The sequence below is a fragment of the Mirounga angustirostris genome, unplaced genomic scaffold (genome assembly GCF_029215605.1).
Source record: "Mirounga angustirostris isolate CCGP_5_RB_7025 unplaced genomic scaffold, mMirAng1.0.hap1 SCAF_4, whole genome shotgun sequence".
NCBI lineage: Eukaryota > Metazoa > Chordata > Mammalia > Carnivora > Phocidae > Mirounga > Mirounga angustirostris.
The window spans coordinates 60825684-60844858 of record NW_026991712.1 but is presented as its reverse complement, the minus strand read 5'-3'; the positions used below and the strand labels follow the sequence as shown (position 1 = coordinate 60844858).

Sequence of the window (19175 nt, the reverse complement as noted above, 5' to 3'; positions counted from 1 at the left end):
AGAGGTTCACTCATGTGCCTTTCCAGCCACTCTCTCACCTATGAAAAGCTTCTGGTTTACAGAAAAAAAAAAAAAAAAGAAAAATCAACTCCGGGGTGGAAAAAAACGAATCTCCAGGCAGATTTTTCTTTGAAAATTTCAAATCTCTTTTTTCTCCCTCATTTTATGTGAGAACAAGGGAGTGGCAAGATAAGGAAGAACAGATATATGGGCAATGCCCACACATCTGTACAGCATTCATCACAGACTCTTATTGTATCTTAGTCTCTGAACCAAAAATCCCAAACAGACACCACATTAAAATTGCTCACCTGGGTAACTCGGAGAAATCACAGAAATAATTATATAGAAACTAAAATAAAGAACCACCTCCAGCCAGCTAGAGGAACGGCTGAGTAGTGGCTGTGGAGTTGGGGGAGGCGAGACTCTTACCTGCTTCCAAAATGAACAGAAACCCCTTAGAGTTTCTTCTCTTCAGTTCACACATTAGACAATTTCTACCTCCCCAAAGTCTTTGCCAGATGTCTCTGCTAGATATGGGTTGGAATCTCTCAAGCTGGTATAAGGGATGCTAATTCTCATTGAGATGTTGCTGATACTACATTTCACCAAACAGAAAAGTATTGAGGACAGGTGAATATCTGGTAGCCTTTGTTAATATACCATCATCCTCAACTATACCCAGAAGGCCAGCCATGTATCAAACCATGTGGTCTCAGTATTACCTCCAAGTCTAGGACTTAAGCCTTAGGAGTTTGGGTAGATAGGAATGGACTTCGAGAGAGTAAATTCCATTTCTTTCTTTCTTTTTTTTTTTTTTTTTTAAGATTTTATTTATTTATTTGAGAGAGAGAATGAGATAGAGAGCATGAGAGGGGGGAGGGTCAGAGAGAGAGGCAGACTCCCTGCTGAGCAGGGAGCCTGATGCGGGACTCGATCCCAGGACTCCAGGATCATGACCTGAGCTGAAGGCAGTCGCCCAACCAACTGAGCCACCCAGGCGCCCGTAAATTCCATTTCTAAATCACATGGAACATCTCTATACCTCCTGTTTAATTGTAAAATCTAAACAGATTCCTATCACTTTTAGATGAGAATTTTGCATGTCCTCTGCCATAGGAACCAAGACAGCAAAGTTCCTCATATACACCAGTCATGTGGTACTTGTACCCCGAAACCACCATGATAACTTGCAAGCCTATTAGTTAATTACGACCAGAAAGTCCAGAACAACTCCACTCACTACATCAGCTTATGTAGTTCCGTGGGATGCATTTTTGAGCTAACCCATCTTGTAGAACTATCAGAATACAGTGCTGGCTGGCCAAAGTTTAACATTCTCCAAATCTACATTTTCTGTAGTTCCTTTTCGTGCAGAGGCAGAGGACTGTGGCATCCTCTCCTCAAAATGTTCCAGACCAAGCATCGGCCTTCCATGTTTTATAGAGAATTAGGAACTCCACAGAAATACCTACTTTCAAAGGAACTCAGTGAATTCAAAGTTGTGTTTTGAAGAAAAAGTCTTGACCTCCCTTTTCTTTAAAAATTCTGCAGCTACGTCTCCGTGCAAACCTGGATAGCCACATGTGGGACCGAACACATGCCAATCTCTTTACCAGCTTCAAAACAGCATTTACTTTGCAACTGGCCCAACTGGCATCTAATTGGACTCGTACGTCAAGCACTTGACTGAGAGGTCCATCTTGAACCTTTTGAAGTTCATATTTGACAAGAAGCTGAAAGATGTTAAGAATGTATCTTATCGCATTAGGTCTTTTGCTTTGACTTCCAGCTAGTGTAGGGCGAATTTTTTCCTCCAAGTAGTTCATCTCACCGAGGTTTTCTTACCCTAGGTTTCCTCCTATGGATTACCCATTCCTTTAGTTCTTGGTGTGTATTTCTCTATCTCTGTGTTAAAACCCAATTGAATCTTTAAAAATATATTCCATCTCTTTTTTTTGAAATAAAAATGATAATTAAATTGATTATTCACTACTGTAAGCCTGCCCCCAAAGAAACTCAGTTCAATGAGCAAAGTATACAGGTGGATTTTTAAATTATCTTATCTAAAGTTTTTCCAGGTGGAAAAAGAAGCCCTAAAATATGGACAATCTGATACCTCTAAATATTAAAACACACACACACCCCTTATAGGCCTCAACTTATGAGAAGGAAGATAAAAGTAAAATGATGCAAGCTAGATTTAAAAAAATCTCCTCCTCTTTGTTCTATGAGGTGGGATTAAACACTTCTACTCTCCTAACCAGTTTTCCTGACTCTATTCTCCTTCCTTCCATTAGTGTAAAAAACTCAACAAATAATTTAATCTTCTAATCCACTGACATCTCATGTTTCATTAAAATCCTTTCCAAATTATTCAACTTTACCCCCACTGAGATAATGAATGTGAAAATACTCAGAAAAGCATTTATTTCATCTAACAAACAAGGACAGTATGCCCATACGATTCCAGGCACTATCCCAGGAGCTTGAAGTATAATGATGTACCATACAGATGTGGTCTTCTTGGGGCATAAAATTCAGAGGAAGGCACTGATTTATGAACAAAAATAAGAGATTAGAAAACAATATGGGAAGGGTAATGGCATGAGAAAGGTAGAATGCCTGGAGACCACAGAGCAAGTCCACATACCTTAGATTTATAAAATTACAGAAGCTTCCTGAAGATGGAGAACAAAGTTAACAGTAAAAAATGGAATATAAATTGTTCTCCAGGCAGGTACATAAGCATGTGTGAAGGTGGAGAAAGAGAGAGAGAGAGAAAGAGAAAGAGAGAGAGAGAGATGTCAAAGAATTGAAAAAAAAAAAAATCAATCTGACCTGGCTCTGCAGAGGAAGAGTACAGAGATGAGGCTGGAGTGGCAGGAAAAGAATTCAAGAATGGAGGGATGAAATAAAATTTACCCCTTAGGTAGATGATTCTAGCTCCAGTGTGGTGCGGGTGCTGGAGGCAAGTCAAGACTGAGAAGCAGAGACCAGCCAGGAGGATAATTCAGTGAGGGCTGTTGGTGGCCCATGCAGGTAGTAGAGATAGGGAGAGCTATAGATCTGAAGTGTCACTGGGAGGGAAAGAAGGAGGAAGCAGGAAGTCAAGGATGATGTTCATGTCAGTGGTTTAACAACAGGGAAGATGAAGGTATAAACCACAAGGCATGGGGATTTAGGAAGAAGGGACTATGAGGAAGTGTGTAGATGAGAATTCACATTCAGCTTTGGACATACTGAACTTGAGTAGGAAAGGAAAAATGAAGGGGGGGGAATCGGAGGGGGAGACAAACCATGAGAGACTATGGACTCTGAGAAACAAACAGGGTTTTAGAGGGGAGGGGGAAGGGGGGATTGGTTAGCCCGGTGATGGGTATTAAGGAGGGCACATACTGCATGGAGCATTGGGTCTTATGCACAAACAATGAATCATGGAACACTACATCAAAAACTAATGATGTAATGTATGGTGATTAACATAACATAAAAAAAAAAAAAAGAGTCTGTGGTATTTAAGATGTCCAGTAGGCTGCTAGACTGCTCTGAAGCTCAGAAAAGAAATGTGGGCTGGGTTTAGGTTTGGAAATTGATGCCATACATAATGTAATTAAAGAAACAGGTATAATTAGAGACATAGAGGGTGTGTAGAAGGGGCAGGCAGAGAAAAATGGGTGGGGCGTGTGGAGGAAAACCAAGATTAGAGTGTTGTGGAGGAAAGAGTATGTCTGAAGGAGAGCATGATCAATAACTTCTGATCAGCCAAGAGATAAGGTAAAGTGAAAACTGAATCCAAGAGTACTTGGAGATTTAGAGTCAATGAGGTCTTTGGCACACATGGCAAAAGTACAGATTTGAGAAGTATTTAGGAGGTGGACTGGTGGGATAAAAATGAGACAGCAGAAGGTAGAAGAGTAAACCGGGGTTAAAACTCCCAACATGTTACTGAAGACCCTATAATGGCCAAATTCAATAATTATATTTTTTCTTAATCGCATTTCACCTCTCTGTGACTGTGCTGACCACTGCCTCTTCTAAACTGTGTCCCATTAGAGTAACTTGACTTCCCTTCTGCTTCTCATCCTACCACTCACACTATTACTTCTGTCTCTTTAGAGACCTCTTCCTCTACCCAAAGCTTAAAGGTTAGTGGTTTTGTACTAGTGATAATCAAAGTGACCTGGGACAAAATAAGGGGCTTATATCCGGATGTTAATTAATGCAATGCTTCAGCTTCATCAAAAGTCTTTCAATATTAAAAAGAAAATTTAAATACACAGTGTGCTTAGTGATGCAGTTGATTACATTCTGAAGTAAATCCTCATGTTATATGGACTATTAACAGACAATTAGTGGATAGATGGCCAGTTGGTCGAGTGTATCTTGAGCAGCAGTACAGAATTTTCTCTATGGTCCTCTTACCTCACTACAAGCTCTCGGAAGTTTGTAGTATTTGTAAGAGGGATTTCAATGATAATTCCCAGGTTGATGATTCTAAAGCCTCCTGATCTGTTGACCTGAATACCCCACTGTTTGCTAAACCTCTCTACCTGAATATTCCATGGGCACCACAACTAAAGGTGTCCCCAAATGGATCATTCTCCTCCTCTCTTAATGAGTCCTGCTTATTGGTACCAACATTTACCCAGTTTTTCAAGCCAGAAATTCCTCATTAGCGCCCTCAAATCAAGACTAAGCTTTAGGTCTTTTACCTTCCGAACACTTTTGTTCTAGGTTCACGCTCTCATCATCCCTGCTTTGATTATTGCAACAGGCTATTTTCAAGCTTACTACCCACAACCTTTCAATTACCATCTACACCACCATGACAGAAAACTTTGAAAGTCCTCAATGCTCCAAACTCCTAGTGTACAACAGGAAGGCCAATCTAGATTTTAGGACACTGAGCTGTAGACTCAACTGCCATGTTTCAAATCACAATCCCACTGCTTATTAGAAGTATGACTTTGGGCAAGTTATTTACCTTTTCTATGAGTCAGTTTCATCATATGTAAAATTGGAATAAATGAGAAAACCAATATACATGTAGTCAGAACTGGTGCATGGCACTAGCAATCTACGATGTTAGCTGCCTTGAAACAAAGAGAAGTCCCACCAAGTCTCTCTCCCCTTCACAGTCTACACTTCAGACAGTCACACCTAATTATCTGAGTTCTCTGAACATGCCAGGCTATTTCATGACATTGAACATGTTGTTCCGCTTTCTTAGAATGCTTTTTCTTCATTCTTACCACCCCTCCCCTGATCTGTCTGTGAAATTCCTAAGAATCCCTAAAGATCACGTATCTTCTTTGTGAATTTTCTCTCTAAATCTGAGTCTCTGTTTTGCATTTATGGTTATATTTATTGTAGGGTTATGCAAGTTTTACAATCATTCATGCAGTAGATAATAACTTGAGTTATTTTGAGCAAATGTCCATTACTCCTCCTTTTAGAGGACAGAAGCTGGTGGTGTTCATTTTATTGTTTTTTTTTTTTTTTAAGATTTTATTTATTTATTTGACAGAGAAAGACACAGCGAGAGAGAGAACACAAACGGGGAGTGGGAGAGGGAGAAGCAGATTCCCCGCCGAGCAGGGAGCCCGATGCGGGACTCGATCCCGGGACTCCAGGATCATGACCTGAGCCGAAGGCAGTCGCTTAACCAACTGAGCCACCCAGGCGCCCTGGTGGTGTTCATTTTATATTCTGAGAGCACATTAAGAGTCCAGAGCACCAAGTACACATTAAAAAAAACCTGATGATTGAAAGAATGAGTGTTTCTCAAGTTTGGCTTTTGCTCTATTAAGTCTATGAAGATTACCTAGTTATTCCTACCAGCTAGTCAAAATATTTAAAAATGAGAAATAGCTGTAATTATTTTTAAAGCTTATTTAAACATTAATGTTTACATATTCAATCATAAAATATTAGAATCTACATCAGATCATTAACATTGTACATTTGTAAGTATTACTGAAGAGTTCCATAAATCTTTCAATACTGAAAAGAGAAACAGAACTGGAACTCAGAAGATTCCACTTAGTTCCTCTTGGCACCTCTAGTCCCTCTGAGCTGAGCTCATAACTGCTACTTGAGTCTTAGGGACATTTCCTCCATGTCTTTTAGCCTCCTGGTCTGTCAAACTGAGGACACAGCCAAGATGATTTAGCTTTTAAGTTCTATTATCTGTGATGTAAAATATTTACCACATCTTCCTAGCTGTTAGCTTTTAGTCTTTCCCTCTTAAATGGTCACCTTCAGACTAACCTATACAAAAACCGTGGCAACTCCAACCCTCAGAATCCATCAGGGTTTACTGCCTACCATACCCAGTCCAAATTCCTTATCTGGTTTTATTTCTCATGCCCTCCCTGGACATGTTAGCTACTTATATACATATACATATACATATGTATATAACATGTATATACATATATATGTTAGCTACTCTTATACACATTGCCAAATAGTTTTCAAAAGGATAGTATCAATTTACATTGTGTCAGTTTTACCACAGTCTTATACACTATGGTTATCATTGTTTTAAAGAAGTTCTTGCTATTTTATTAGGTGTACAATAGTAGTGATTTTAATTAGGACATACTGGAGATACTTACAGATATGGGCTTGAAAATTATATTTCTCTTTATGAACTATCCAAATCCTTTGCAATTTTTTTTATATTCCTTTACTGATGAATATAAAAGTTTTAACCTCTTTTTCATATTTGCAGACACTCTTCCATTCCTGATAGTCCCTCAAATCCTCAAATTATGCTGGTATTTCCCTAAATTATGTTTTCCTTCACAGGAGTAGTTTTTTGTTTTTTGGGTTTTTTTTTTTTTTTTTTTGAAGATTTTATTTATTTATTTGACAGAGAGAGAGAGACACAGTGAGAGAGGGAACACAAGCAGGGGGAGTGGGAGAGGGAGAAGCAGGCTTCCCACGGAGCAGGGAGCCCGATGCGGGGCTCGATCCCAGGACCCCGGGATCATGACCTGAGCTGAAGGCAGACGCTTAACGACTGAGCCACCCAGGTGCCCCAGTTTTTGGGGGTTTTTTAATATATAGTTCTGCACTACATAAAGCACTGCCTATTGGCCTGGTTGACTCCTTGAAGATTTAGGGATAAGTGTTCACATTTATTCTAAGTGGAGCAGAGAACTTTTGATCTAACTTTACACTCCTAGGACTATATATGCCAGTGGTAGTTGTAAAGAAAGTAGAATACAGGGTTCCTGCAAGCTCCTCTCTCTGTGCTTTGGAAGGATGGAGGCTCTCCTTACTCATTTCTAAGTTTAACTGAGGTGACAGATTACTCCCCTGAAACAGAATCAAGTAACCAGACTCCGTGTGGACAGGAAGCTCTTGCCACATATATAATGATAATTGGGTTGAAGCCAGGGAAGCTACTATCTCTAGGCTAGACCCTGAATCTACACTAGGACAATACCAGTTACAAAAGGAAGTGTAGAGCTTTGTGGGAAATCCTCAATCCTTATAAAGATTACCTGAATTTAATGAATGTGAGCCATGGCAATCAACAGTTACATTCTATTTGCTGCTATAGGGGACTCAGATAAAAAGAACAGGGTGTCTTGCTTTCCTAAAAGCAGATATTGTCATGTTTGAGACTCAAAATTTAAAGTATATGGATAGTTACACAGGTTGAGTGTGAAGATGCCAGACAGCCACTGACAGTGTGGTACCCCCAAACTTTGAGACTCTCAAAATCAACATACATATATGCAAAAATCCTCTCAAAAGGGATGCATCAAGCCAAAACCAGGAAGATCGAGAGAAAGAATGCAAAGAGATTAATTCTGATTCCATGAGGAAAGGTTATTCTGATTACCTTGGCATTCTCCATAGGGAGATAGATGCATCAAGCCTGATGCTACTGGCTAAAAGAATCATAAACCACCACTGGGTTTATTTCTGTTCATAATTTTTAAAATTGGTTTTCCTATGAAGGAAAAAGCTACTCTGTAAAGCTGAGTTTGATTAAGGTAAATATGGGATTGCATCTTACTCCAAGGATGGGTTCTGTAATCAATCAAAATTGCCCAGAAATCCTCTCTCAAATGGCTGCACTGTGAGGTACAAGGGCAGTGAAACCCACTGGTGGGATAGCGGGGTACAGATCACATGGGTACCCAGAGAGGCATGGAGCCAACTCGCTCACTATTTTTTTTTTTCTGTCTATATACTCTAATGCAAAGGTCAGCAATTTTTTTTTTAAGTCAGATAGTAAATACCTTAGGCTTTGTGAGACATATGGTCTGTTGCAATGACTTAACTCTGCCATTACAGAGCAAAAGCAACTACAGACAACATGTTAATAAAGGAGCAGGGTGGTATTGTCTCCAAAGGTAAGGGAAGCAAGGGCAAAAATGAACTACTGGGACTTCATCAAGATAAAAGGCTTTTGCACAGCAAAGGAAACAGTCAACAAAACCAAAGCACAACTTACAGAATGGGAAAAGATATTTGCAAATGTTTTATCAGATAAAGGGTTAGTCTCCAAAATCTATTAAGAACTTATCAAACTTAACATCCAAAGAACAAATAATCCAATCAAGAAATGGGCAGACGACATGAAAAGACACTTCTCCAAAGAAGACATCCAAATGGCCAACAGACACATGAAAAAGTGCTCAGCATCACTCAGCATCAGGGATATACAAATCAAAACCCCGATGAGATACCACCTCACACCAGTCAGAATGGCTAAAATTAACCACTTAGGAAATGACAGATTTTGGTGAGGATGTGGAGAAAGGGGAACCCTCCTACACTGCTGACGGGAATGCAAGCTGGTGCAGCCACTCTGGAAAAACAGTATGGGGTTTCCTCAAAAAGTTGAAAATAGGGCTACCCTATGATTCAGCAATTGCACTACTGGGTATTAACCCCAAAGATACAAATATAGTGATCCGAAGGGGCACCTGCACCCCAATGTTTATAGCAGCAATGTCCACAATAGCCAACATATGGAAAGAGCCCAGATGTCCATCGACAGATGAATGGATAAAGAAGATGTGGTATATATACACTGGAATATTACTCAGCCATCAAAAAATGAAATCTTGCCATTTGCAACAACGTGGATGGAACTAGAGGGTATTATGCTAAGCGAAATAAGTCAATCAGAGAAAGATAATTATATGATTTCACTCATGTGGAATTTAAGAAACAAAACAGAGGGGAATAGAGGAAGGAAGGGAAAAATAAAACAAGATGAAAACAGAGGGAGACAAATCATAAGAGATTCAATCATAGGAAAGAAACTGAGGGTTGCTGGAGGGGAGATGGGTTGGGGGATGGGGTAACTTGGTGATGGACATTAAGGAGGGTGCGTAATGTAATGAGCACTGGGTGTTATATGCAAATGATGAATCACTGAACTCTACCTCTGAAACTAATAATACTTTTAATTAATTGAATATAAATTAAATTTAAAAAATAAACAAGTATGGTGGTGTTTCAACTACACTTTATAAAACAGATTTGGCTTGTGGGAGTATATAATTGTATTCATTAGGGAAATAGTGTGTTAATATGAGATTCAAGTAAGTGACTCCATTAGGACTATGAGATTTAAGTGACTGTCACCTTACTTCTCCGGGTGATATTGCTTCTTCAACATCGCTGCAAACCTTAAATGTTAACATTGTGATAAAGATAATAAGTGCAACATGTTGCCAAACTAACTGGAGAACAAGGTCCAAAACAAGGTGCTTATTTTTTTGGAATTGATAATAAATAGAAAAGGAATTTAAATATGTACTTTTTTAAAGGCCCTACCCCTGGTAGTAAGGGAGCCCAGCGACCGTGATATCAAAATGTATCTACCTTGAATATACAAACAAAGTTCTGCTTTTCTCATGAACACGGTAACCTGACATGCAAAAAAGATTACAGAATCTCCTTGGGTTGGTAGGAACACCAGACACATATATCTTGGGATGGATTTTGTGTTCTCATCTCTAGCAGAATGGCTCTAGGCAGGCACCAAGCCTAAAGAAACTGCTGTAAGTCGGGCACTGCTCCAGGTGTGTGGCCTTGGGGATGCTTTCTTATAGGGCTCTTTGCAGTTGACTGAATCTGGAGGACACAATCACAAATTACACAAGCAGGCAAGCACACCAGGGACGCTGGGTGATGAGCTAAACTGTCTTTCTAAGAAAAATTCAAATGCCCCGCTGTTGTCAAGCCATGCTGTTCACTACACAGGAAAATTAGGAAAATTTAGGTGAAAGGTCCAATGGAAAAGGGGCAGGTAGGCCTTTCATACTGAACACTTAACAGTGACCTCAAATAATTGAATCTGATGAACATTCCTTCGCAGTTTCACCTCCAGCCCTCTGACGGCATTTGGTAAAACAGATTCTCTTCTCCTGTAAGGTCATCAGGGGGAAGGCCGCCTGGAATCAACCTCTATAGTCAGACTGCCTCAGAGTTGAAAACTACTATTCTCAAGCCTCTAGAGAAATTCCAGTGGTGGCCGAAAGTTCCTTCTTGAGTTCTCCTGTGTCAGAGAGCAATGCCACAGACAAGAGATGCTCACAACAGAGCACAGGTGTATGGGCACACGTGTGCTCAAATACTTGCTTTTACTTCTCAATAAAAGGGCAACTAAGTTGGAAACCTTTGAAAAGGTCTTTATCGAGAGCCTTAAAAAAAAAAAATCTTTGAAACAAATCATTCTTGATTGGAAGGCCAGGCTCCATGCTTGGCTCTCTTTTTGCATTTATGCTCCCTGCCTTGGTCAACTCATCCAGACACATAAGTTTTATTTTATTTTATTTTATTTTTTAAAGATTTTATTTATTTATTAGAGAACGAGCGAGAGAGAAACAGCATGAGAGAGGAGAGGGTCAGAGGGAGAAGCAGGCTCCCTGCTGAGCTGGGATCCCGATGTGGGACTCGATCCCAGGACTCCAGGATCATGACCTGAGTCGAAGGCAGATGCTTAACCAACTGAGCCACCCAGGCACCCCAGACACATAAGTTTTAAATGGCATTTGTGATGACTCACAGATTTAGGTCCTAGGTTATCCTATGAACAACAGACTTAGTCACTGAACAACTTACTTGCCATTTTCCTCTGAATTTCTAACAGGTACCACAAACTTAACACGTGCTCAACAGAAATCCTGATTTCTCAACAATACCTTCTCTTCCTGCCATTTCTACCATAGGAATAATTGGCAAATGCACTTTTTTTTTTTTTTTTTAGCTGTTTGGGCCCAAAACTGTAGTGTCATCCATGATTCCTCTCTTGTTACTATTCACATTCAATCTGTCAACAAATCCTGATAGCTCTACTTTCCAATCTCCCTAAAATCTGACCACATTCACCACCTCCCCCCAAGCACCCGAGCCTGCCCAAGTGACCTCTTCCCGGGCCACTGGAACCATCTCCTCCATGACCACCGGTGCCCCTTCTTCCCTTGCTTATTCTCGGTCCAACAACCAGAAAGATTCTTTTTTAAATGTAATGACATCATGTCACTTTTATGCTTAAACACTTCTCACCTCATTCAAAACAAACACACAAAGAATCCAAAGTCCTCCCCATGCCACATGCCTGCTATGATCTGGCTTCTTACCTCCCTACCCCGGCCCCCTCCACTCTCCACCCCTGCATGTTCCAGTGACACTCGTCTTCCTGTCCACCAAGCCCAGTACTGCCTCTCCTCCCCCAGAACACTCTCCCCCCCAGACCCGGAGGTGACTCTCTACTCAGTAATTTCGGGTCTCTGCTAAAAGGTCACCCTGCCAGACCACGCTTCTGAAATAGTTTATCTGCCCTATTTTACAAACCATTTCATCCTTGCAGGCACTTCTGACTACCAGAGGCATTGTACGTTGACTTGTGGTCTGTGTGCTCTGATAGAATATAAGCTCCTTGAGGGCACAGACTTTATTTTGTTCCCTGCCGAGTACCCTGTGTCTAGACCAGTGCCTGGAATATACCAGAGGCTCTGTAAACACCCGTTGTTGAATGAGCTAACAACCCAGCATGTGGAGCACCCCTGGTTCACAAGTTGCTTGTGATCATGGATAAGCCTTCATGCCAAATCCTATTTCACCATTCTCCTAGAGAATGTTCACAGTTAAGTACTTATCAATGCACCTTCATGCTCATTCTGGGAGGACCCGACAGGAGGGGAACCTGGGCACACTTGGTTCCAGATTCCACCTTTTGGGTTCAACTTATTTTATGCAATGCAGAACTAGGAGTAGACCTTACCCTTCACAGGAAGAGGCCACCTTAGGGCTGACAAGTAGAGGGGTGGATTGAACAGGGCTTCCTCTAGACTCTGAGATTATTTCTCTCGTTCCATCTGCCTTCTCCTGCTTCACACACCTCACTGAACCAGTCTTGACTTTTCTCAGAGAGCATGTCATTTCCCAAGTCGGAACCCTTGCTTTGTAGTGACAAAGACAGATGGCATAGTCTCTGATGGGCCCCTGCCTGGGGAGGTTTGGGGACAGAAGGGGAGCTGCCTGGAACCGAAACTTAGGGGCATGGATTACGGAACCTGTACGGACTCCAAAAATGTGACCTCTTCCCTTTCAGTGTTCAGGAAATAACCCACCCATGGAGGGGATGGATCTTGCAAACTTTGGTCCATTTCCACATCCTCCTTAACTTACTGAACATGGCAAATTGAGTAGTTCACATTTCACTGTGGTAGCCAGCATAACCTACAAATTCAGACAGTAGGATCTGAACAGGCTTGGTAACTTGTCACTTATAGAATTACCCAACACGTTAATGTTGTGGTGGGAAGTGAATTGTTCAAAGTTATCTCTCCGGGCTTAGTTATCTTACTCATATAGATGATCTTTCAGATCAAAAAGGCTTTGAGATGAAAGGGATCTTTCAGCTCAAAAAGGCTTTCATTCTTTAGCGAAATTTACATATAGTTTAAGTTTGTACTGACAGAAGTGATACCACCGATGAGCCCACTTAAAAGGGTTTATTACTCCAGCCTTGAATAAATATCCCATCTCTATCCTGTCCCTCACCCATTTACATCTTTTGGTGCCGAGGATAAATTTCACCGCTTTTGTTAGCTTTTTCTTCAAATACTTTATATAAGAGATCTCTGTTCTTATATTCTTCCAGAGCACTTTGCTCCTTCTTCTAGAACAGCATTTTTTAAATATAATGTTTATTAGGTTTGGCTATTCACGTAAATGCTCCTTGAGGATAGGGAATAACCTTCTTGTTCTCTGTATCCCTGCAGAACCTAAGACAACTTTGTAATTAAGAGCTGCTCAATGAATAGCTAATGGAATGTTGAAGAACATCTTCAAACCCTCATTCCTATTTGAAAGTAGAAGAAACTGTGCTTTCTGCCTTTCCTTCAATTAAGGGACAGGGTAATGAAATTTAATAGCAAGATTAAGGAATAAGTCTCAAGAGAAATGTGCTTCCTCGATAACCTTTATCAATATTAGAAGTGAGTCAGGGGAGGTAATTAGATGAACAAATGTACTGAAACAGACGCTTTAGGGAAAACATTAAATGGGAAACTAGAAAGCAAAGATTCTCCACAGAAAGAACATTCTTAGAATACTTAAAGGGAGAACATTTAAAATGTCATCAGGGATGGAAAAGAAAATAAACTGCACAAGTTGAAAACAATGTCAGTGGTAGAGAAAATGAATTCTTACATTTGGGAGCCATTTTGCAATTGGCAACGTGTTTTACATAAATTAGCTGGATTGAAACAAATAACAAGCCTATTAGACATGGCAGTCTGGGGCTTTGAGGAAAGAAGAAAAGATGGGCAGGTGTGTGCCCTTGGGAGGCTGTAATTATGAGAATCTTGAAGAGGTTTTTGTGCACATATTAACCAAAATGGTGACATTTACAAACACGGTGATAATGTAAAATTTAGAAAGTAAGTGCTTCCTGAATATGGAATGGATGGGATAAATCTATTTTCTCACTCTTATTCTTGTTGAATAAGACATTTTAGTTCTTAATGTATTTTCTGGGTAATTTATATCCTACCTTTCTCCAAAAAGATCATGTGCCAAATACATACACAATAATTATACAGCAATTTTTTTTAAAAAAATGAATGAGTACATTAGAAAAAAAAACACTGAAGTGAGAAAGGTAAAATAAAGCCAGGAGAGAAAGTGGTCAACACGGGTCTGCTTGCCCTAAGGTCCGCAGTCAAGGGCACAGAGTTCTAGGACTCAGGTACACAGAATGTGACCTATCAATTTTTCTACAGAAAGACAGGTATTTCTAGCACAGAGATGAGACAGAAATGCCTCACAAGACTGCTCCCTGAGAAGATGTGTGATGTCAGGAACATACCCTCATGGTAAATAAAACAGCAGGTTTCATAGGATTTTTACTTCTCAGGCTGACCACAGCAGACTTCATAGGGCTAATTCAGTACTTAGATTGCAGAGCACTAGAGTGGGGGTACCTTGTTATTTTAAGGGTAAAACTGAAAACATCTAGAAGAATGAGACATTATGTGCCCTCTTGATAGCTGACAGAAGCAAGTGTCTCCTTGGGTGTTAAGAAGCAATAAGGTAAAAGTTATACTAATGAGTTACTTGAAATGGAGCTATTCTTGGTTGCTCAGTTAAGTGGAGACAGATATGCTTTACTAAGTTACCTGTGCTGAGAATAAAAAGGATGTTCTCTTGTGAAAATAAAGGGACCAAACCAGGGAAGATGCCCATGTGGAAGGCTACAGCCATAAGGTAAGGCTCACGATAGTCCTTGAAAAGCTGCTTGGGATTCTTATAGACCTACCAAGCAACAGGCCATCAAGCCTTCAAAATTACATGCCACGGAGTGTGACCATGAAAATGTTATACTGGGAGATTTTTTAAGTGGGAGTTGTCTCTGTCTTGACCAAACAAACAAACCCCAAAAACCTCAGCAAGGTCTTGAATAAATTACATTAATAATATTATATTCTCAGTGAATATTACCTTATCAAAGAGGAGAACACTTAAAATAAAGGAATCTTAACAACTTTATCGGCTGTAGAACTCTCCCACAGAAACTTGGGCAGAATAAAATAAACACAAGTAGACTTGTTGACTAGTGTTATAGGGTTAACCAGAAGTCAGAGATGAATAAATATTATTTGAACTAATTTTAGAGAATTGCTTTGACTTCTCTATCTGTATTCTATAACATTACTTCCCTTTCACACCATCACTGATTGTGGTCTCCCCGGTAAATTAACTCCTCAGTCAAGGTCTAGTAACTAAATTAAGAGAGCTTTATCACTCCTGGAATATAGCCATTGTCTCCTCTGTGGACAACCTCATAGAAACTTCTGTCATCCATCCTCACACATTTCAACCTCTGCCTTAAACCTCTCCCCATCATACTACGTGAAGGAAACTGGTGAACCACACTTTGGGGGCTTTTGCGTCTGAAACAACCACAATGCACAATGCACTACAGCAATAGCCTTCCAGAGGGAAGAAAACACACCGGCTTCCTATTGTCAGGGATCTTGCCCTTCTTGTCTCCTCTTTATCCCCTGGGCCAAGCACAGGGCCTCGCACGCTGTAAGCTTTTATAAATACCTGCTAAATGCATGCATGGAAGAAATGAACACTTGAGGGCCCAGTGGGTGTCCATCACTTTGTTGGCCACTTACATAAAGTCATCCCCACATTCATCCCATACACATGAGCAGTATTATCCTCATTTAATGGAAAACTGATACGCTAAAGTGCTAGGTGACCTGCCCAGAGTAAATAATAGAGCCAGGATTCAAATCCAGGTTAGCCTAACCCCAAATCCTTAGCCACCACTCCTTTTTCTTAATTATATTGTGAGGCAGTGCAGTGCCCAAGTTCATAGATATGCCCTATGGGGGCAGGAGGTGGGTGGAGTGGTTCCCAGCCAAGTATGATTGGGAAGCATGTACATTATATTTGGTTTTCAGTGGATATTACTGTATCAAGGGATCCAGAAAGACCTCAAGTACAGGAATTCTGCTAACTTTAAACCTAACAATTTGTTTCCCTAACTGATCCTGCTTTGGAACTCATTAAAGGCTCTCTGTCCCTATTGCCCAACTGCTTCATGCTAAAGTTGTTCAAGCGGATTTGTAGAGACAAGAGAGTTGTCAATTTACAAATCAGCTATGTTTTACATATATATTTTTTTTTTTTAGAGAGAGAGACTGCTTGAGAGCAGGGGTGCAGAGAGAGGAGCAGAGGGAGAGAGACTCCCAAGCAGGCTTCACCCCAGTGTGGACCCCGAGGTGGGGCTTGATCCCACCACCCTGAGATCATGACCTGAGCCGAGATCATGACCTGAGCTGAAATCAAGAGTGGGACACTTAAACAACTGAGCCTCCCAGGCACCCCTGGTTTTACATATTTTTAAATCAGTTGCTTGGAACCCAGAAGCTATTTTCCACGGAAACAATGGCAGATGTGATTGCTAAATCAATCCATGATTACCAAGTCAGTCAATAACCCAGGTGAATAGTGCACATACACAATGTAAAATATTAGAAAATTGTACTCAAATATCAACACTTACATAAAAGTGAACAACAGTAAAATCTGTCTTAACTAATGGTACTGAAGAAAATGCAGTTTTAATTTTATGAAGAGGTACTTGATAAAGTTTCTGGAGGGGTCATACAAATATTTTCGAAAGTATTAGAAGGTGACTGTACTAGATTAAGACATTTACTTACACTTTAGGATGGATGGCTTCCCTTTTCCTTGATACAAGAATAGCATCAGCCCTATACTTAGTGCTCATCAACCATGAGATGCAAGTGGAGAAATAAAGAACAAAGGAAAAACAAAAAGATTTGGAAATGTAGAGAACCAGGTCCTCAGGGAAGGATAGGGGATGGTAGAGATGTCATGAAAAATTATTCTCTAAGCAGGTACATGACAGGTAATTATTAAATAGGATAAAGGGGGGGGTGGGGATAGCACACGTTCTGGAAAGTGTGCAATTAGTTGTTGGATTATCCAAGATATAGTTCAGGAAATACTACAAGATAACCTTAAATATACTACATACTACTTCCCTATAATTTCAGACCTACACTGTTTTATGAGCAAATAGAGCCTATTCAAATTATTTAACACATATTTAACAGAATACCTGCTAATATATGCCTTTGCTGAGTTCTTTGATTAATTTAAGAAAATGAATGCCAGATTGTTACTGCCTCTTTGGTTACATTTCCATTATTTTGCTTATTTGAAACTTCAGACACAGTAGTTTCTAGAACCAGCATGCGTGCCTAATTAAGAATTCATGTTTGTAGTCAAAGTTCTGGAAGTTAAATCCTCATGCTGTCATGGACCTCTCTCCTTAGCTTCTCCATCTGTAAAATGGGGATAATGATAACACTACCTATCTCATGCAGTTGGGTGGGAATGAACTAAGTTCATGCATGAACAGTGCTTAGAAAAATGCCTGGCATATAGTGGGTACACAAAAAAAATCAGCTATAATTATATTTGCATATAAAATCCACATCAAAAATACCTATTAATTTTTCTCTGTATATCATTAAGTAAAAAAAGTAGGGGATAGAACAGTATGTAGAGTATTCTATTATCTTTAAGGAAAAAAAAATTACAGAAAGTATACATACTTGAATGTGGAAAAAAAAGGTATCCAGGGGCAGGTGCTTTGTATATGTTTATATAAGCAACCTGTATCCTTGGAAAGATACACAAGGAACTCGGCTGAAAAAAACTGGCTACAAAAGATTAAGGGAATTTTATTCTTCTCTGTAAACCCTTCTATACTTTTATAATTTTGTCCCATGATCATATGTTCTTCTTTAGTAAATTTTAAAAATTCATTAAACTTAAATTTTTGGCTATCGAACTAGGACTAAAATCAATAGCCATCAATCCATCAATCCTACCTTTATTTGAAAGTTAAATCCAATAAATCATGGGGATGAAAGACACAGCATAGGGAATATAGTCAGTGGTATTGTGATAATGGTATATGGTGACAGATAATAGCTACATTTGTGGGGAGCACAGCATAAAGTATAGACCTGTCAGTTTACTATGTTGTACACCTGAGACTCATGTAACATTGTGTATTAACAATGTTTCAAAAAAAATACATAAATAAAATTACCCCCCCAGAAAATAAAAGTTAACCCAAAATTTATCCACTAAACCATTCAATCCAAATTAAATGAGGCACAGATAAATTTGTATGTTCTTTTCTCAACCATCCCTAATTAAAAAATTTTGTATCAGTAAATGCTGATGTCCTCCAACTTAAACAAGGAACTTATTACAGTGATTTGTGTTGGTCCCATAGGACGCTTAATGCTTTACAGAAACAAGGAATCAATTAGCTTGTAATAAATGTTTGGGAGGGCTAGCAAACGAATTTAACTCAATAATATAGTTCAATAATATAGTTCAATAATATATGTTTTCTTATTTTGGGTATTTATATACAAATCATATGTTAAGGAGCTCCAGTGGCGCAATCGGTTAGCGCGCGGTATTTATACAAATCATATGTTAAGTATAAATAGAAGAAAGAATTATAAAGATAAAGTAATAAATGTTTGGGAGGGCTAGTAAACGAATTTAACTCAATAAAAATATAGTTCAATAATGTATGTTTTCTTATTTTGGGTATTTATATACAAATCATACGTTAAATATAAATAGAAGAATGATATATTTGAATGCATGTATACTAAAATTAACTCTATACAGCATCCTGCCTTCCAGACAACAAACTGAAAAAATTAGTCAAACCAGTAATGAGGCACAAAATGGGAAAATTCTAAAACACTGAATTTTTCACTTTTTGGAAACATAGTCCAAAACTCAAAGATAAGGCAACTTATTTTTATGACATTCCTGACAATATAAAACAAAAAGTGAACTTTATTTTCAAGAATTTTATAATCTCATTAAGGTTAACACTGTGTTTCCTCTGGAGTGGAGAAAAAAGAAAAAGCAAGCAAGCAAATGCCATCAAGACAAACAAACCCAAGAACCCCAAACAAACATCTGTTTTGTTTTCTCACATCTTAATAGCCTGACTATTTTAGACACAAATATTTGTTTTGCAGACAAATGTTTCCAGAATGTTAGTTAAAACTGCTTCAGTAAAAGAGTTTATTTTTGAGCTGAAC

General features: G+C 39.3%; 1 protein-coding gene across 10 annotated transcripts in view; it reads right to left on the bottom strand.

Moving 5' to 3' along the window:
* EYA1 (EYA transcriptional coactivator and phosphatase 1) overlaps positions 1-19175 on the bottom strand; it is a 358798-nt gene that overhangs the window by 78506 nt on the left and 261117 nt on the right. The window lies entirely within an intron of this gene.